This window comes from Triturus cristatus, chromosome 6 (genome assembly GCF_964204655.1).
Source record: "Triturus cristatus chromosome 6, aTriCri1.1, whole genome shotgun sequence".
Taxonomy (NCBI): Eukaryota; Metazoa; Chordata; class Amphibia; order Caudata; family Salamandridae; genus Triturus; species Triturus cristatus.
In genome coordinates, this window is record NC_140589.1 from 1,858,129,974 (window position 1) to 1,858,143,524 (window position 13,551).

The following is a 13,551-nucleotide window of genomic DNA, read 5'->3' on the forward strand; positions in this document are numbered from 1 at the left end:
TTGCACCCAGAGTCACCAGCTCTGTAACTGACACATGGAACTGACCCACACTCCTACAGATGTGCACAACCCTGGTAGGTCCCCTCCCAGATCTTTCTGGAACAGCCCCTCCCATCCCCCACTGATTGCTGCAGAACATGACCTGACTGCTTCTTCCAGCCCCTTTATCCACTGGTCAAGTCTCAGCCCCCACGCACTATTCATTATTGCACACAGTGCTTTCTGCAGCCCCTACAAACCCACAATCATTGTGAGCATTGGCTACACAAGTCTCTGTAACACAATACAAAAGAGTTTTACAAGTTCACACCACGCATCAGGTAGGAGCCACTAGACGACTCCTCACTTTCCGCTGACCTCCCTCTAAAGTTCCTTTCATACCTGCCCTCATTTGTCTGCTCTTATTCTCGCTGCTTAGGTTCCATTCTCTCTTCTCTTTTACTCTGATATTCTTCTACTCTTTGGTTCACTTCTCACCCCCATTTATTCTCATATCTACCTCCTTTCTCTTTCCTCTCACAACTACTTCTCTCAGTTTCTGTCACTTCTTCCAGCAACTCGTTTCTCTTTTACGTCAGCCTCTCCGCTAATCCCCCTCTACCTCAAAGCCCCATTGTCTGTCCCTAAACACTCCCTGTCTCTCTGCCTCTCTTTTTTTACCTCTCTTTACTCTGTCCATGTTCTCATTTCTTTCCTTCCATTTTCCCATCTATTCTCTGACCTTGTTTCTCTCTTCTCTTCATGTTCCCTGTCTCTGTTTTTTATTTGCCTCTTTGTTCGCTCTCCTATTTCCAGCATCTGTTCCTTCTTCCCTCCAATCTGCGAGTTGTCATGCTCTTTCCTCTTTTTAGGTCTTGCCTAGTGTTGCAGCGCGCATGCGCTGCCATTGCTTTGTGAGGCATGCAGTATACACTTTAGTGTGAAAGCTTTGTGGAAGCTCCACCCACTCTCCAGCCCATCTTCTTCGTTGGCTTAGGTTCTAAATGCTGAATTCCGATTGGTTTTAAGCTTGTTAGTCCCTCCCCATAACAGCCATGTCAGTCATTTGTGTCATTCCACGGCTACTGGCCCTTTCACAGCACAGACTACTTTCTTCCTGTGCCCTCCTTCCCGCAGTCCGATGCCTTCTCGCCGCCACCCCCCTCCTGCCTTGTCGCCCGCACGCATTGCTATTTGCAATGCAATAGGTCTTGCGTAAATGCGAGTCCTATTGTATTGCCAATGCTTGTTGGTAATACTCTTATCTGTTTCACGCAGTGCTTTAGAGTCACAACATTATATAACCTACCCTGTAGATGAGACAGTATCCGACGTTCAGCAATTAGACGAAAGAAAATGTATGCTCTCCGGCTTTCTCTTATTCGCTGCGCCAATGTCAGAGCCAACACAGCGCACAAGAGGGCAGCAGAGCTCCAAACAAAATGACTTTGCAGCAATTTATTTTCGAGACAATCAAACTGTCCATCTCAGAACCATCGTTTCAATGTACGCTGCAGAATATGAAAATTCTCTAGTTCCATGCACGTGGGCTAAGTAAAATTCAGCAATCCAACACACTTAAGAACTGATTTCAGATATTTTCAATTGTGCGCCCCAGGGAGTATTGTCCTCTTGTTCCGATCACGATATTGCTTCAAGAGGAAAGGTTTATCCATTCGTTAAAAAGAACAGCTTAAGTGTTTTTTACACTGGAAAATCAACCTCCGGGATTTAATTTTAAAAAGTCTCAGATTTAAGTACTCTAACATTCCTTGCTGAGTACAAACGTGTCCCCTACCTCTCCGGGCCCAACCAGTCTCCTGTATGAGACATCTCTTGGTGCTCCCAGACATTTCCCAGGTCACAGCGCGGGCAATAAGCTGTACTCTGCAGGAGGAAGAGAGGCTCTGCTGCAGGGTGAACCGTGCGCAGCTTGTTCTAAAACCCACGGCATAGCAAATATGCACTAAGTATGTATTAAAAATGACTTAAAAGGTTTCTCTTTGCTACAAAGTACATGCAGTTCTCTTAGTTTATTGACTCGTTCAAGTAAGTGAATTGTGTAGCTGTGATGCGCCAGACCCCTGGACTGCTCACTTCACTGGTGCTACATTTTGCAATAATACAGCCTGTGCGTATCTCCCAGCCTCTCCTGAAGCCTGCCCAGCTCCATGCTGTCATGACACTGCTAACTGCGCCAGCCGGAGTCCGCGAGTCAGCTGACTCTAATTAATGCACGCTTTAGGCCCCGAGGTAGCTGGGTTCTGTGTTAGGGCCTCTCACACTCTGTTAGATGGTTCTGCAGTATAAACACATGTCCTTGCTCCTTTTAGTGTTAATTCTTAGCGGAGCCATGTGACCTGCTTTCTAGCTGTCCGCTTTTTTTTTTCTAGTGGTGACATTTGAGGCTAATATTAGCAGTTACTTCACAAGTCTTACTTTCCTGCTTACAGCATTCGCTTATGAATAAGGTGTTCCCTGCAGTGACAGCTTTACCGACTTAGTTCACCCCACTCCAAGTGAAAAACCTTTTTCATCACATGAATTTTTTGCATGGCCTCGCGTCTGGGACAACAAACACCACCTGGAAAAAGTTGTTTGTTTTATTCTCCTTGTTTTACCATGCTCCTTTTCTTTTTGTCTAATTGGCATTGCTTCTGCCTTTTTATTCTTATTAGTCAATACATAATGCCAACCAAAATTCACAAGTTTATATGATCAGCATTGTACAAGAGAAGCAATAAAATAGCAAAAGAATAAAACACATACTTCCTATCACTTTTATGAAATATTTAAGTAAATAAGACTTGGTGTCAAGAACAGAAGTATTGGCATGGTCTTCAATGCTATGTTATGTGAAGTGATGCTCGCCCTCTTTTATATCTGCCAAGGTTTCAGATTGCTATGTATGATATTTTGATAATTTTGTTGTGATTATGACTCAGCCACCTCATGAATTTGCAGCAGTTTTAAGACCTTAGCGTTTCTCGCTGCTCAAATAGGTCAGATTTCTGATATTTATGTTTCCCTCATCTTTTGTTGGTTGATTTTGCTGGCGAGAAAAGCGCCACTCATAATGGTTCTAATGGCTCTAATAATTACACGGAAATTATGAAAATGTCACACATAGCAATCTAAAACCTTGGCAGCTATGCTCTCGCGTTTCCTGCCTCGTGCTTCAGCTGCTCAGTGTTTATTTCACCGGGACACCGGAGCAGTAAACCCCGAGCCCTGCAGCGCACAAGGAACTCCACTTCCATTACAGTCCATTAAAGGAGCAAGTTGGTAAGAGCACGAGCCCGAAGCACTTCCACACGTCTGGTGAGGGAGCCTGCGAGTGAGCTGTGACTAGGAAAGCACTGCGCCACAGTGGGATGAGTGTTGTGTGCATCGTCGAAGGAAAAGTATTTTTCAGATGCGTCAGTGCTTAATTTGTCAAATAATGAGTACTGGTGCCCAAAGCTCTGCGCGGAAGCCCTATTGAATAAATGTCGGCGGGCCGAATACCAGGGCTCTCTAGAATTGAAACCACCCCAGACCTCTTTAATCCAGTACCTGACACCCTTGGCTCGTTTATTCCTCTTGCTGGTTCCTGCTGTCTCCCTTTGTGACGGTACTAAAGTCTTTCTCATCCTCCTTCTTTCTCCTTTGTGTGTTTAGGTCGAGCATTCGAGGCCTCTTGTATATACTTTAGTATATACTTATTATATACTTATATGTGTATGTACTATGTGGGGTCTGGAGATCAGCCCTAGGACTTGTCTGCTTCCACTTAAGGACTTTTTTTTTCTTTTCAACTGCCTCTATTTGTCCTAATAAGAAACAACCCGCAGAATCACTATCAGCAAAGTAGCAGAATCACTTTAGCATGCTCTAGATTCCAGTCCAAAGAAATTGTCTTCCACTAGCACCCGTAGACCATTTTCTTTTTTCAGTGATATGACCACCGAAGGCACTGATTTTATATTAAAAACAGAGCTTACGACTATACCATTTCCCACTGAAAGGCAATATTTCTCTCCATGTGTTCCCATACCTGGCGTGTCACGCAGTTTGGTGCTTACTCTCCCTCCCTTTTAAAGAACGGTAGATGTTCAGCACCCATGCTAATGTGCTGCATAGCTAAATACATATAGGTTCCCAAAGGCGAGACCGATTGCATTGCAAATGTTTGTGTTCAGAACTGACTGATCAAACTATAGACTAGAGACAGTGCCGGTGAAGAGCTGAATCCGGCAGTTCTGCGATGGAGACCCTGGAACCTTGTGCAAAGTCACTAGACCGCAGAAAACATGACATCCCTTTTCATTGAAATATTCCATATCATCATTTCAGAACAATCTCTAAAACTCATGTCTAATTTGTAAAAAGTATGGTGGTCCAGAACGTACCATCTGGTCGCATTTATTAATGTGTGGGGTAGTCCATCTACACGACCCTACATACTCTCTTCGCTGAAAGCCCGTGCAGAGATAAACAAAGATTAAAAGATGCAGCTCACGTAAAATGTGTTGTGCAGAATTTCTTTGGGAAATATGGGACAGATTTACAAGCCACTTGCGCTACTTTTGTGTCACTTTTCCCATGTTAAAAATGACGCAACAGTGGCGCAAGAACCTTGTAAATAAGCCCCAATGTTTTTAGGCACAATTGTGTAATATAATCTTTAGTAGATGGATCTTTCTTTTCATACGTGGCTGCTTCTTCGATTGATTGCTGAATACTGTTTTATTCCACGCAGTAAAATAGTACATGTACTGCAAGATAAGTTAATGGAAGATTTATTGGCGCTACCTCGACATCACCCCAACTCGAGCTCTGTACTGAAATGTGTTATAATATTCACCTGTCACTCACCAGGGACCATGACTTTCATTAGTACAGTTTAGGGTCAGTGCGCCCTCATGTGGCGGGTCACAATAATACTTCACCCATGGTCTGCTTCACAGAATACTCACATTGCATCCTTTGACCATCACTGGCTGCAGGGATTTAAGTGGGATGAAAATACTGGGAGGCTCTCAAAGGGGCGTGGCCAAAGTGCGGCTTAAAAACACAGTAAGGTTAAAACCTGTGCTTAGCATAGTGTGCCGTCCGACTTATATTTTGCTGTTTCTGTCATTGCATCCAGATATATGATACAAGTAACATCATACCTACAACAAGTCACGACTATTGGCTTTGTCAATGGAACGATGGCTTGTATGTGATATTGAAAAAGCTTCCACTGAAAGCCCTGGTGGTGACACCACGACGATGTTGCTGCTCCTGAGTTTCGAAAAGAGAAGGGAAATCCAGGCAGAAAATGGCTCTCTTTAAAGGATTTCCCGTCCCCTACAACGCTCACCTGGCATGACGTCATGGCGTTACTTTCCCACTAGTGAGAAATGAGCAGTGTGAGCAGCGCACATCGAGGTGCCTGCTGTCCCTGCAGTCCGGAATAACCCTGCAGTCCGGAATAAACGGACCGCCTGTGCCAGGGCACATAACAGAGGCCTTTTTTTAAAAAAAAAACTGCCGATGCACAGCACCGGTGAGACATGGGCCACTTAAAGCCCTGGTCACTGCTGGCATGGAGCGGGCGGAGGTCTGCTAGCGCCGTCTGCCTTATTAAATTCCAAACTAACGTGGAGTCTGCACGGTCTGTCATTCTTTTATCCGCTAGTGAGGTGGTGGTTTAGGCACAGCATGCAGGTCAGTGGTGCAAGTCAAGCCAGTGCCCCCTTTACACCACCACTAACTGTCTTGAGGCTCCTGTGAGATCAGGCATCCTACAGACAATGTACATGGGCCGTAAGGTGAAAGACCCACACATAGCTCTGGGACTTCAGGGGCCCCTGTAATGATATACATTAACTGAATGGGTGATATTTAGTCCCATTATGTTCACACCCCTCCTCTCATCCACCGCTAAGCTGCAGACATCACTCGTCTCCGCAGAGCGGCCCCTGACACAACATGACGCCAGAAAAGTCAAAACCTGTGGCAAGGGTAGTTTTTAGGTCGAGCATTTGAAACCTCTTGTATATACTGTGCAGAGGCGCAACTAGAGCCAAATTTCGGGGGGCTAAGAAAAAATTTCAGGGGGGGCTGAATCTTTTAAGGCATAGGCAGAGTGGAGCTGCAGGGGCTCTTAGAAGGGGTGAAACAACAGCGAGGCCTCATTAACATGCAAATGGTCTTTTAAAGACCTGTGAAGTGCTCGGGTGCGGCTGTGTGCGCGCCGGGAAGCTCTCTCATCCCGGGCTGCCACACACGACGGGGGGAGGGGGGGGCTGAAGCCCTGTGAGTCCAATGGGTGTTGCGCGCCTGATACTTTGGTATATACTTATATGTGTATGTACTTTGCTGGCTCTGTGGTTAGTCCTAGGACTTGTCTCCTTCCGCTTAGGGACTTTTTTCTCTGTTCAACTGCCTCTGTTTAACTGCCTTGATAGAAAGCGACCAGTAGAGGTCAGTAAAATACCAGAATTACTTTCTGCTTCTTCACCTGCCTCTATTTACCTGTCTTGATAGAAAAGGACCCGTAGAGGTCATTAGAATACCAGAATTGCTTTCTGTTGAGGGACTTTAATTTTTTTTAATTTTTCTGGCAACTGCCTCTATTTAACGTTCTTGATATAAAACAACCAGCAGAGGTTAGTAAAATACCAGAATCACTTTAGCATTCTCTAGATTCCAGTCCATAGAAATTGTCTTCCAAGAGCACTCATAGACAATAATATTTTTTTCAAATCCTGTGTTTTCAGTGATATGACCACCGAAGGCCCTGTATTTAAAATTAAAAACAGAGCTTCGGACTATACCATTTCCCACTGAAAGGCAATATCTCTCTCCACATGTTCCCATACCTGGCGTTTCACGCAGTTTGGTGCTTACTTTACCTCCATGTTAAAGAACAGTAGATGTTTCATCACCCAGGCTAATGTGCTGCATAGCTAAATACATATAACGTCCAAAGGCAAGACCAATTGCATTGCAAATGCTTGTTTTAAATAGCTCTGCAAGTTAAGAATAAAAAACAGCAGGAAGAAAATAGAACAAATCTCTACTAAGATATATATGTATATATACGACATGGCAGAAACAATCTGGTAGGATTTTAAAATCCCAAAAAAGGTTAAAAAAAAGTGAGCATATAATGTGTGTGCGCACGCATGTGTGTGCGGGTGTGTGTGTGTGTGAGATATACATAGTATACTGATCACTTTTCTTGGGATGTTTCTAGTATTTCTGCCATATGGCGTCTCTGCGCTGCTTTAAGGGAGCTTGCCGTCTCTTTTGATGTAAAGGGAAGGTCACATGTACCCCAGCAGTTCATGATAAATAACAGACAGCTATCTCAAAAACTTCAAAAGCATCAAGGTAACAAGTTAAACAAGTAAAACTGAGAAAACGAGGCCGCGGGCCAGGACGAAGCAGTACCAAAAAATGAATAAAATATGTTTTTCTAATGGTATATGAACCTTGGGAGGACCTGGTCCGCCCCTCCCCCTCCCGGCCCCCTCTATAAAACTGGGCCTAAATATAAGATATTTCTTTCTGAGGAGGCTGACAGAGAAACAGAACCTTCCAAGTAGATGATGCCGGGCCTGAAGGTGCGAGCGCTGCCGACTCACTTAGAGTAATATCCTGTCCCTTCAGCGGAAGCGCCACCAAGAGCCCAATGAGGGCCTCAAGGAGCAAGATGGCGGCTGCAGTCTTCATCGTGGCGTGGACAGTGATAGCCGAATCCCCGCTGCACCCGGGGCACGGTGTCTGGGATTTATTGGGTTATAACGGACGGGAAAGGCGGCGAAAACGATGCTAATGAATAAAGGCATCAGCCAATGAGGCTCTGAAGCCTCCCCGTGTCACTGTCTCCAGCATACTGCCAACCAGCGGGTTTCCTCGGTCTCTTTTGTCGGTGACTCCACCCTCCTGCCTTCTGGACTCGGTGCGACGAGAACAGGTGTTTGGCAATAGCGGATATCCCTGTCTTGAAATTGCCCAAGAGATTTGGACGTGAAAATAAAGTCAGTGACTGTACGATCATCAAAGGTAGGAGCAGGCTGCAGAACACAGACTTGGCCCCAAGCACATACTCATGCCTTATGCAAGGAGGGCGGCTGCCCACGGCGCCCCTCTTTTAGGACCCCTCCAACCCCTATAAGCAACTCATCCCGCCTCCCATGTCCTCTCGCCAGGGCTGCCCGATACCCTCAGCAGTTGATGGAACAGAGATTTTGTTTAATGCTGTTTTTCAATAGCGGGGTAGAGGCGTGACCGCTGACAGTCCCTCTGTGACTCTTGTACAGAATACCGCTCTTGTGTTTTGTTAACACAATGCAATTTATACACAAAAGCATGTCCAGAGATGGGCAAAGTAATACAACATACGCGCTCGAATACCATAAATACGGTAACAACGACAACTCGCTGCGCTTAGAACTTGTAGCAACAGCGGTATGAAGTCTTGTATGTTACTACTCGTCCGTGATGGAAGACAGTGCACGGTTTATTCACGCCAAGAGCAGGAGGGAGGAAGCGCTTTATCAGAATAATGACACAGTCACTTGTACCGCCCTGGAGACACCCGTACGTGTGTGTGTCTCGATATCTCGACACACTGAACCGTGTTCCGCACTGAGGAAGCACAGAGGGCTGCCCAGGATACACCCAGTAGTTCTGGGTGAGGGTTGCCCTCTCCACTCCTCCTTGAAGACATGTTTAAAGGAATGATTCCACTTGGTGCATTTCGCAGCCCCCCCCCCACCCCACTTGAAGCCTTGAAGATGGTCTTAGGGCTCCAGGGGTCCCTGTGAGCTCGGTGCGGACTCTCAGGGAATAATGTGAACCATCCAGAGTCACACACTGAAACTGACCTTTCCCAGAGAGGTCAGAGGTCACTCCTTCCCAAGGAAACGGGGCCCCACTGGGAATTTTACATAATAATTTTCATTACTAACTGGCTAAACAGCCATAGATTTTACAGGCGGTTCTGAAGGATTCTTGTGAAATATGCCATCACGTTTATGGTGTACCAAACAAGTTGCAGTGTCCCCAGAAGTTTTTGGGGTGTTCCTCCATCGAAACACCTGGCATTCAATTTTGCCTGGTCCCCTACTCTTTTCAACATGAACAGACACCATTTTTAATTTTCCTTCAGTTCTGTTTTTCATCTCCTTTCGGATTCCCATCTGGCCCCTTACTCTTTGCCAGCAGATGCGCAGTCATGGATTATCTGCCAGGATTCTTCCGTCTGGCCACCACGTGGTACTCACAAGGGCCCTTTGTCGTCCCCTTTTGCCCCAGTTCACCCCAGAATGACACCAGACACCTCGGTTCTCACTTCACTTCTTCTCTTTCCACTCTTGGTGTTCACAGCACCACCAGGACGAATTCTGGCCCTTGCCAAGACCCCGTCCTTGGAGTGGAGCCCTCAGTGTTTCATGGTTCCTGGACTCTACAGATCCACGGACTGATCCATATATGGTTTTCGGACTGTCCTCCGTCTGACCTCTGATCCGGTCCTGGTTTCCTTGTTTGCCTTGTTGTGCCTTCTGGCTTCTTTAGTCTTTGCTTCTCCAAGTCCCAGTGCAGCCTTCCCTCTCATGGTAGAGCTCTGAGTCTCAGCACCTGTCTGATTCCTAACACGTGGCTCTCTCCCTTGGCTCTCTCTCTTCCTTGGCTCTCTCTCCCTTGGCTCACTCTCTCCCTTGGCTCTCTCTCCCTTGGCGCTCTCTCTCCCTTGGCTCTCTCTCCCCCTTGGCACTCTCTCTCTCACTTGGCGCTCTCTCTCCCTTGGCTCTCTCTCTCCCTTGGCGCTCTCTCTCCCTTGGCTCTCTCTCTCCCTTGGCGCTCTCTCTCCCTTGGCTCTCTCTCTCCCTTGGCGCTCTCTCTCTCCTTTGGCGCTCTCTCTCCCTTGGCTCTCTCTCTCCCTTGGCTCTCTCTCTCTCACTTGGCGCTCTCTCTCCCTTGGCTCTCTCTCTCCCTTGGCGCTCTCTCTCCCTTGGCTCTCTCTCTCCCTTGGCGCTCTCTCTCCCTTGGCTCTCTCTCTCCCTTGGCTCTCTCTCTCCCTTGGCTCTCTCTCTCCCTTGGCTCTCTCTCTCCCTTGGCGCTCTCTCTCCCTTGGCTCTCTCTCTCCCTTGGCGCTCTCTCTCCCTTGGCGCTCTCTCTCCCTTGGCGCAATCTCTCCCTTGGCGCTCTCTCTCCCTTGGCTCTCTCTCTCCCTTGGCTCTCTCTCTCCCTTGGCGCTCTCTCTCCCTTGGCGCTCTCTCTCCCTTGGCTCTCTCTCTCCCTTGGCTCTCTCTCTCCCTTGGCGCTCTCTCTCCCTTGGCTCTCTCTCTCCCTTGGCTCTCTCTCTCCCTTGGCTCTTTCTCTCCCTTGGCGCTCTCTCTCCCTTGGCTCTCTCTCTCCCTTGGCGCTCTCTCTCCCTTGGCGCTCTCTCTCCCTTGGCTCTCTCTCTCCCTTGGTGCTCTCTCTCCCTTGGCTCTCTCTCTCCCTTGGCGCTCTCTCTCCCTTGGCGCTCTCTCTCCCTTGGCGCAATCTCTCCCTTGGCGCAATCTCTCCCTTGGCGCTCTCTCTCCCTTGGTGCTCTCTCTCCCTTGGCGCTCACTCTCCCTTGACGCTCTCTCTCCCTTGGCTCTCTCTCTCCCTTGGCTCTCTCTCTCCCTTGGCTCTTTCTCTCCCATGGCGCTCTCTCTCCCTTGGCGCTCTCTCTCCCTTGGCTCTCTCTCTCCCTTGGCTCTCTCTCTCCCTTGGCGCTCTCTCTCCCTTGGCGCTCTCTCTCCCTTGGCTCTCTCTCTCCCTTGGCTCCTCCCTTGGCTCTCTCTCTCCCTTGGCTCTCTCTCTCCCTTGGCGCTCTCTCTCCCTTGGCTCTCACTCTCCCTTGGCGCTCTCTCTCCCTTGGCGCTCTCTCTCTCCCTTGGCTCTCTCTCTCCCTTGGCTCTCTCTCTCCCTTGGCGCTCTCTCTCCCTTGGCACTCTCTCTCCCTTGGCTCTCTCTCTCCCTGCTCTCTCTCTCCCTTGGCGCTCTCTCTCCCTTGGCACTCTCTCTCCCTTGGCTCTCTCTCTCCCTTGGCTCTCTCTCTCTCCCTTGGCTCTCTCTCTCCCTTGGCTCTCTCTCTCCCTTGGCGCTCTCTCTCCCTTGGCTCTCTCTCTCCCATGGCGCTCTCTCTCCCTTGACGCTCTCTCTACCTTGGCGCTCTCTCTCGCTGCACCAAAGCTGCCGGTTGTATCGATCGTCCAATGCAGCCCTACCAAGTTTCCCAGATCCTTGCATGATGTGTTGCTCCAGTACAGGTTTTTTCCCTTGAATCCTGGGACTTGTAGTCATATATATTCCATTAAACTTAGCCGTTATGCCAATGAAGTCAGTGCTAAGAGTTTTCACAATTGTGTTGCTTCTGAGACCCTCTGTGAGCTTTGCACATTGTTTCTTGGTTTGACAGTACCTGTCTTGCTTTTATAGTTAGTCGCTTCCTGTCCATGGCTCTTTGATGCTGTAGTTTCTCTGTTGCCGGTCTATTATTTGACGTTGTAGCTACCTGTGTCCTGTATTCCAGAGCTCCCTGTTCTGCCTCTAAAATACTAGTCCTTTTCTTGTTTGTATTTTAGATTCCTTTTCCTGTATTTCAGAGCTCCTTCTTCTGTGACTTCCAGTCCCGTTCTAGTTTGCCCCTTTCTTCCTGTATTCCAGAGCTCATTTTTCTGTGACTTCCAGTCCTGTTCTAGTTTGCCCCCTTCTTCCTGTATTCCAGAGCTCCTTTTTCTGTGACTTCCAGTCCCGTTCTAGTTTGCCCCTTTCTTCCTGTATTCCAGAGCTCCTTCTTCTGTGACTTCCAGTCCCGTTCTAGTTTGCCCCCTTTCCTCCTGTATTCCAGAGCTCCTTCTTCTGTGACTTCCAGTCCTGTTCTAGTTTGCCCCTTTCTTCCTGTATACCAGAGCTCCTTCTTCTGTGACTGCCAGTCCTGTTCTAGTTTCCCCCTTTTTCCTTTATTCCAGAGCTCCTTCTTCTGTGACTTCCAGTCCCGTTCTAGTTTGCCCCTTTCTTCCTGTATTCCAGAGCTCCTTCTTCTGTGACTTCCAGTCCCATTCTTGTTTGCCCCCTTCTTCCTGTATTCCAGAGCTCCTTCTTCTGTGACTTCCAGTCCTGTTCTAGTTTGCCCCCTTCTTCCTGTATTCCAGAGCTCCTTTTTCTGTGACTTCCAGTCCCGTTCTAGTTTGCCCCCTTTTTCCTCTATTCCAGAGCTCCTTCTTCTGTGACTTCCAGTCCCGTTCTAGTTTGCCCCTTTCTTCCTGTATTCCAGAGCTCCTTCTTCTGTGACTTCCAGTCCCATTCTTGTTTGCCCCCTTCTTCCTGTATTCCAGAGCTCCTTCTTCTGTGACTTCCAGTCCTGTTCTAGTTTGCCCCCTTCTTCCTGTATTCCAGAGCTCCTTCTTCTGTGACTTCCAGTCCCGTTCTAGTTTGCCCCCTTCTTCCTGTATTCCAGAGCTCCTTCTTCTGTGACTTCCAGTCCCGTTCTAGTTTACCCCTTTCTTCCTGTATTCCAGAGCTCCTTCTGTGACTTCCAGTCCTGTTCTAGTTTGCCCCCTTCTTCCTGTATTCCAGAGCTCCTTCTTCTGTGACTTCCAGCCCTGTTCTAGTTTGCCCCCTTCTTCCTGTATTCCAGAGCTCCTTCTTCTGTGACTTCCAGTCCCGTTCTAGTTTGTCCCCTTCTTCCTGTATTCCAGAGCTCCTTCTTCTGTGACTTCCAGTCCCGTTCTAGTTTACCCCTTTCTTCCTGTATTCCAGAGCTTCTTCTGTGACTTCCAGTCCTGTTCTAGTTTGCCCCCTTCTTCCTGTATTCCAGAGCTCCTTCTTCTGTGACTTCCAGCCCTGTTCTAGTTTGCCCCCTTCTTCCTGTATTCTAGAGCTCCTTCTTCTGTGACTTCCAGTCCCGTTCTAGTTTGCCCCCTTCTTCCTGTATTCCAGAGCTCCTTCTTCTGTGACTTCCAGTCCCGTTCTAGTTTACCCCTTTCTTCCTGTATACCAGAGCTCCTTCTTCTGTGACTGCCAGTCGTGTTCTAGTTTGCCCCCTTTTTCCTCTATTCCAGAGCTCCTTCTTCTGTGACTTCCAGTCCCGTTCTAGTTTGCCCCTTTCCTCCTGTATTCCAGAGCTCCTTCTTCTGTGACTTCCAGCCCCATTCTTGTTTGCCCCCTTCTTCCTGTATTCCAGAGCTCCTTCTTCTGTGACTTCCAGTCCCGTTCTAGTTTACCCCTTTCTTCCTGTATTCCAGAGCTCCTTCTTCTGTGACTTCCACCCCTGTTCTAGTTTGCCCCCTTCTTCCTGTATTCCAGAGCTCCTTCTTCTGTGACTTCCAGTCCCATTCTAGTTTTCCCCCTTCTTCCTGTATTCCAGAGCTCCTTCTTCTGTGACTTCCAGTCCCGTTCTAGTTTGTCCCCTTCTTCCTGTATTCCAGAGCTCCTTCTTCTGTGACTTCCAGTCCTGTTCTAGTTTGCCGCCTTCTTCCTGTATTCCAGAGCTCCTTCTTCTGTGACTTCCAGTCCCGTTCTAGTTTGCCCCCTTCTTCCTGTATTCCAGAGCTCCTT

The 13,551-nt window shown here is 48.0% G+C and overlaps 1 long non-coding RNA gene across 1 annotated transcript in view; it reads right to left on the reverse strand.

The window, feature by feature from the left end:
- Positions 1 to 7,715, reverse strand: part of LOC146822207 (uncharacterized) — a 155,824-nt gene extending 148,109 nt beyond the window's left edge. Inside the window, exon 1 of the long non-coding RNA XR_014962818.1 lies at positions 7,599 to 7,715. This is a non-coding gene — a long non-coding RNA (uncharacterized LOC146822207). The remainder of the gene's footprint in view (positions 1 to 7,598) is intronic.
- Between the last annotated feature and the right edge of the window lie 5,836 nt (positions 7,716 to 13,551).